Genomic DNA, 7,560 nt, shown 5'->3' with positions numbered 1-7,560 from the left:
AAACAATGGAGTTATAAAACAATCAGAAAGCAATTAATAAGATGGCAGTAATAAGTCCTTACATATCAAAAATCACTCTAAATGTAAATGGTTGAATTCACAAATCAAAGCTATGGAGTGGCTGGCTGGATAAAAATGTATAAGACCCAATTATGTTCTTTATATAAGACATTAATTTCAGCTTTAAAGACACACATAGGCTCAGGGTAAAGAGATGGATGATTATATTCCATGCAAGTAGAAGCCAAATAATGTGGAGGTAGCCATACTCATATCAGACAAACAGACTTTAAGCCAAAAGCAATGACAAGACACAAAGAAGGTCGTTATATAATGATACAAGGGTCAATAAATCAAGAAGCTATAAATATACACAGCCAATATCAGAGTAACTAAATATATTAAGCAAATACAGATCTGAAGGGGAAAATAGACAATATATTAATAGTAGGGGACTTCAATACTCCACTCTCAGCAATGGATAGATCATGCATATAGTAAATCAACAAGAAAACCCTGGTCTATATACTACACCAAATGGACTTCACAGGCATATGTAGAACATTACATCCAAAAACTTATGCTCAAGTGCACATGGAACATACTCCAGGATAGATCATATGATAGGACACAAACATGACTTAGCAAATTTAAGAAGATCAAAATTATACCAACTATCTGAACACAGTGATAGAAAACTAGAAATCAACAAGACGACATCTGGAAAATCTATAAATATGTGAAAATTAAACAGCACACTTCCAAAAAATTAAGTAGGTCAAAAAAGAAAGCCAAAGGAAATTTTTTTAAAATCTCAGAACCAACGAAAATGGAAACAACATACCAAAACCTATTAGATGCTGCAAAAGCAGTTCATCGAGGAAAGTTTATAGTGATAAGTGCATACAACAAGAAATTAGAAAGCTCTCAAACATCTAACTCTACACCTCAAGGAAGCAGAAAAAGAAGAAATTTATTCCCAAGTTGGCAGAGGGAAGGATATCATAAAGACTAGAGTGGAAATAAATAAAACATATACAAGAAAATCAATAGAAAGGATCAACAAACTAAAAGCTGGATTTTCAAAAATATAAAATTCACAAACTTTTAGCTAGACTAGGAAAATAGAGAGAAGACACAAAATTAGAAATGAAAGAGCAGACACTACAACTGATACTACAGAAATACATAGGATCACAAGAGACTATTATGAACAATTGTATGCCAGCAAATTAGATACTCAGGAAGAAACTGATACTTCCTAGAAATTCACTACCTACAAAGACTGAATCAGGAAGAAATAGAAAATCTGAACAGACCAATAACAAGGGATTGAATCAGCAATCAAAAAATTCCCAACACAGAAAACTCAAGGACCAGATGACTTTATTGGTGAATTCTATCAAACCTATTAAGAAGAATTAATGCCAATGATTCTCAAACTCTTCCAAAAAATTGAAGAGAAAGGAATACTTCTAAACTTGTTCTATGAGGCCAGCATTTCCATGACACCAAAGCCAGACAATGAGTCTACAAGAAAACTAGAGGCCAATAAAACTGATTAATATAGATGCAAAAATTCTGAACAAAATATTAGCAAATTCGACAATACATTAAAAGGATTATACACTGGGGCCAAGTGGGATTTATCACTGAGAGGTAAGAATGGTTCAACATACACAAATAAATATGTGGGGTACACCACATTAATAGAGTAAAAATAAAAATCATAATCATTTCAATAGATCCGAAAAAAGCATTGGACAAAATACAATTCTTTTATGATGAAAAATTCTGAATAGATTGAGTATAGGAGGAACACACCTCCACGTAATTAAGACCATACATAACAAGCCCACAGCTAACATCATACTCGATGGTAATAAGGTAAAAGCTATTCTGCCAAGATCAAGAACAAGACAGTGATGACCACTGAATCACTCTTATTCAGTATAGTACTGGAAGTATTAGCTGGGGCAATCAGGAAAGACAAAGAAAGGCACCCAAATCAGAAAGGAAGAACAAAAATTCTCATTATTTGAAGATGGTATGATTTTGTATATAAGAAATCCCAAGGAATCCCAAAATGTTGTAACTAATCAACAAAGTGGGTAAAATTGCAGTATATAAAATCAAAATACATCATCAGTTGTATTTCTACACACAAGTAGTAAAACATCTGAAAAAATAAACTAATTTACAATAGCATCAAAAATAAGATACTTAGGGCTTCCCTGGTGGCACAGTGGTTGAGAGTCCGCCTCCCATGCAGGGGACACGGGTTCGTGCCCCGGTCCGGGAAGATCCCACATGCCGCGGAGTGGCTGGGCCCGTGAGCCATGGCCGCTGAGCCTGCGTGTCCGGAGCCTGTGCTCCGCAACGGGAGAGGCCGCAGCAGTGAGAGGCCCGCGTACCGCAAAAAAACTAAAAAAAACTACAAGGAGGTATCACCTCGGACCAGTCACAATGGCCATCATCAAAATGTCTACAAACAATAAGAGCCGGAGAGAGCGTGGAGAAAAGGGAACCTGCCTACGCTGCTGGTGGAAATGGAACCTGGTCACTGCCACGATACACAACAGTATGGAGGTTCCTTAAAAAATTAATAATAAAGAGACCAGATGATCCAGCAGTCCCACTCCTTTGGAGATATCCAGAGAAAATCAGCGTTCGAAAACACCTGCGTACCCCAACGGCCGTAGCATCCGTATGTTCAATGGCCAAGACATGGAAGCAAAGAAAATGTTCACAGACCAATGAATGGACAAAGAAGAGGGAGTACATATAGACAATGGAATACTGCTCAGCCATAAAAATGGAAATAATGCCACTTGCAGCAACACGGATGGACTTAGAAGTGATCATACTAAGTGAAGTAAGTCAGAAAGGAAAGAGAAATCTCACATGATATCACTTATAGGTCTAATTTAAACACTGATACAAAGGAATCAAGTTATAAAACAATATCCGGCTCATTGACTTAGAAAACAAACATGTGTTCACCAAAGGGGAAAGGTAGCAGGAAGGGACAAATGAGAAGGTGGGATTAGCATATATGCCGGAATATGTATGAAATTGATCATCAACAAGGACCTACTGTTTAGCACAGGGAACTCCACCCAACACTTTTTAATAACCTATATTGAGAAGAATAGGAATAAAGAACATATATATGTCTATGTGCAACTGAATCAACCTGCTGAGCACCTAAAACAACACAATATGATAAATCAAGTAAACTGCAATATAAAATAAAAATTAAATTTAAAACAATGCCTCGTGTGTTCCCCTCAGGCCTCAGTGACCCGGGCTGCTGTGCTATCCCTAGAATATGAGCCGGCTTGGGTCCCAAGGCTGGACTGACCTGGGACAGAGGGACCTGGGAAGGATGGTGCAGCAACTGAGCCCTCCTCGGACCTGTAGTGCCTGGTCCCATCTGCGTGGGACCACAGTCTCCAGATCCAGGTGGGCACTCCTACCCCTAATGAAGCCCCATCCCCACAAAGGACGGTGGACTCTCTGGGCTGGAAGAGCTCTGAAAAGTTACCTGGTCGCCAGGTCTCCTGCTGGTGAGTTTCCCACCTCTAGCCTCCTCCCTTACAGTCTCCCCACCTCCAGAGGACAGCTCCCTCAGCAGAGTGGTTTTCCAGGAGTTGGGATTTATCTGGGGGAGAAGCGTGAGGTTGAAGTAATGAGACAGAACTATTTGGTGGTTTGGTTTTCTTTTTCTTTTTGAACTCCACGTCCTTCTATTCCACTGTCTTGTCTCAATGTGTATATGATTTTTTTTGCCTTTTTTCTTCTACTTCAGGAAATCAAGTTATCAATGCCTGAAGGAGATTGACCAGAGGTGGAAGGACATAACAAATTTCCAGATCATCACACAGACATCAGCACCACAGAACCCCTAAAGTCCAGAATGTGAGGAAGCAAACGAGGGGACAAACTGCCTCAAAAGGGATATTAGTCATGTATACTCCCTGCAAGAGTACATCAAAGGGCTTGTTTCCACTGATGTTGACAAGAGACGCTACAAAGGCACTTTACGTTTTCTATATAAGAGAAGAAAATGATTACATTGGCTTTGTAATTTATTTCCCCCTGACCATCATTGAGGTTGGGTGCCTCTTCATGTGTAAAATGATCATTTTTCTTTTACAGTGAAATCTAATTTCATAGGTTCCAAATATTTTTGTTTGCTTCTATTTTTTCTCTTGATTGAGAGGCAATTCAAAAGTACTTTATAGTTGTGGTGTCTTCTCCCACATCCTTCCAAGCCAATTACTGTGCACACAGTCACTAAAAAAATTTGTCAAGGAACTTGTTGTCACAGGTCATCCATCACTCAAGACACTTGATATGAGGGCCATCTGCCATGCACAGCCTTACATCAAGAGCTCTGTACTGAGCTCTTTGCTCTCAACTTGTGGACCAGTTAAAGGATGAGGATATCGTTAAACCTCACAACCTACAGCGAAGCACATTGGTCAGTCCTCAAACATCATTGCCAACAGGCCTGGGAGCTTCTCCTATGACGTTCCCCAGCTTGCCACCAAGACATCTGGTCTGGACCATGTCACCAACCACAGAGCACTGACGTGTAGACTCAATATGCCGACCAGAGAATGTCAAACATAAATGTGATCAGGATCCAAACTCAGGCAGCAGGCAAGAGATCTGCCTGGGTCTCCATCCTGTTTTGCTAGATCTTCCCCTCCTACCTACCCCCTCCTCACAAAAATGTAAGACTCAGGTTCCTTTTATCCTCTGAGGATACTCAGACCTGATCTGTGGAATTATCCACAGCCTTTATCCTCTTCCCAGTACAACTGGACTTGGATTCACACAGGCACACCAAATGACCATAAGGACACGTGCCCCAATGCTAAGCACTGACTCCCAGCCTCTACCCAACTCACCTCACCTGAGCCCAATCCAGGCCTGCACTGTCCCCCAACCTCCACCATCTACGCATGTTCCAGACCAACCCCTCAGAATTGTCTTCATGATGGGACAAGGGATGCGGGGAGGGCTCCAGGTTCAGAACACCTTTCATTTCATCCTCCTAAGAAGCCTTCTCCTACAAGTCAGATGTTTCACCTCTTAGGGGAACCTGGGTGATACTGACCCATGTCCCAGTCCACGTTCTCCAGGAGGACCTTCTGGTCTCCTCTGAGGGGAGTGACTCGCCCTGCCCCAAGGCACGGAAGATTCAGCCTCCAGGCTAACAGGGCTCAGAGGCGACTACTGGAGTAAAAGAAAGAAGAAAGGAGCAGAATTTGTCTCATGAATTAGCACTTCCCCAGCTGTGGTTTATGTACAAATTTCAGAACACCAGATAATACTGAGAATTGCACAGCCCATTTCATGTAATGTTATGAATTGTGTAAATTTAACTTATGTTTTAAATGGAGGTTACCAAACTGTCATATGAAGTATTTAGTAAATTTTTTAAAATTTAAATTGTTTGCTGATCCTTTTACAACATATGTCATTATGCTGTACGCCCACCATTTCTACAGTACTGTAAGTCAATAATATCTCAATAGAACTGAAAGAAAAATAAAGGAAAATATTAGTAAATTAATAAGAAACTGAGTCAACACATTGGAAAATATTAAGTTATAATGTCAGTAGGAAGCTATTAATTAACATTGATTTGTCTTCAGTGTGCAAGTGACTGGAATTTGGGAAACAGGATAAAATAGACACCTGTGTAGGGATGAAAAGATCTGCATTTTTTAAGCTGAGGCTTTCCTGAAACCAGAAGTTTTGTCTACGAGGGAGAGTCCTACTTAAAACCATAATGGAGAATATGGTCTTTATCTTGTAAATTTTGGTTATTAAAAATCATTGGAGGGCTTCCCTGGTGGCGCAGTGGTTGGGAGTCCTCCTGCCGATGCAGGGGACGCCGGTTCGTGCCCTGGTCTGGGAGGATCCCACATGCCGCGGAGTGGCTGGGCCCGTGAGCCATGGCCGCTGAGCCTGTGCGTCCGGAGCCTTGCTCCGCAACGGGAGAGGCCACAACAGTGAGAGGCCCGCGTACCGCAAAAAAAAAAAAAAGAAAAAAAAAAGAAAGGAAACACAGCAACATGGTAAAGCACCAACTTACAAAGGTAGACACAGAGGGGAAAAGGAAACAATGGAGTTATAAAACAATCAGAAAGCAATTAATAAGATGGCAGTAATAAGTCCTTACATATCAAAAATCACTCTAAATGTAAATGGTTGAATTCACAAATCAAAGCTATGGAGTGGCTGGCTGGATAAAAATGTATAAGACCCAATTATGTTCTTTATATAAGACATTAATTTCAGCTTTAAAGACACACATAGGCTCAGGGTAAAGAGATGGATGATTATATTCCATGCAAGTAGAAGCCAAATAATGTGGAGGTAGCCATACTCATATCAGACAAACAGACTTTAAGCCAAAAGCAACGTCAAGACACAAAGAAGGTCATTATATAATGATACAAGGGTCAATAAATCAAGAAGCTATAAATATACACAGCCAACATCAGAGTAACTAAATATATTAAGCAAATACAGATCTGAAGGGAAAAATAGACAATATATTAATAGTAGGGGACTTCAATACTCCACTCTCAGCAATGGATAGATCATGCATATAGTAAATCAACAAGAAAACCCTGGTCTATATACTACACCAAATGGACTTCACAGGCATATGTAGAACATTACATCCAACAACTTATGCTCAAGTGCACATGGAACATACTCCAGGATAGATCATATGATAGGACACAAACATGTCTTAGCAAATTTAAGAAGATCAAAATTATACCAACTATCTGAACACAGTGATAGAAAACTAGAAATCAACAAGACGACATCTGGAAAATCTATAAATATGTGAAAACTAAACAGCACACTTCCAAAAAATTAAGTAGGTCAAAAAAGAAAGCCAAAGGAAATTTTTTTAAAATCTCAGAACCAACGAAAATGGAAACAACATACCAAAACCTATTAGATGCTGCAAAAGCAGTTCATCGAGGAAAGTTTATAGTGATAAGTGCATACAACAAGAAATTAGAAAGCTCTCAAACATCTAACTCTACACCTCAAGGAAGCAGAAAAAGAAGAAATTTATTCCCAAGTTGGCAGAGGGAAGGATATCATAAAGACTAGAGTGGAAATAAATAAAACATATACAAGAAAATCAATAGAAAGGATCAACAAACTAAAAGCTGGATTTTCAAAAATATAAAATTCACAAACTTTTAGCTAGACTAGGAAAATAGAGAGAAGACACAAAATTAGAAATGAAAGAGCAGACACTACAACTGATACTACAGAAATACATAGGATCACAAGAGACTATTATGAACAATTGTATGCCAGCAAATTAGATACTCAGGAAGAAACTGATACTTCCTAGAAATTCACTACCTACAAAGACTGAATCAGGAAGAAATAGAAAATCTGAACAGACCAATAACAAGGGATTGAATCAGCTATCAAAAAATTCCCAACACAGAAAACTCAAGGACCAGATGACTTTACTGGTGAATTCTATCAAACCTATTAAGAAGAATT

The sequence above is a fragment of the Delphinus delphis genome, chromosome 5 (genome assembly GCF_949987515.2).
Source record: "Delphinus delphis chromosome 5, mDelDel1.2, whole genome shotgun sequence".
Classification (NCBI taxonomy): domain Eukaryota; kingdom Metazoa; phylum Chordata; class Mammalia; order Artiodactyla; family Delphinidae; genus Delphinus; species Delphinus delphis.
The sequence above is the reverse complement of the archived record's forward strand: the minus strand, read 5'-3'. Positions refer to the sequence as shown.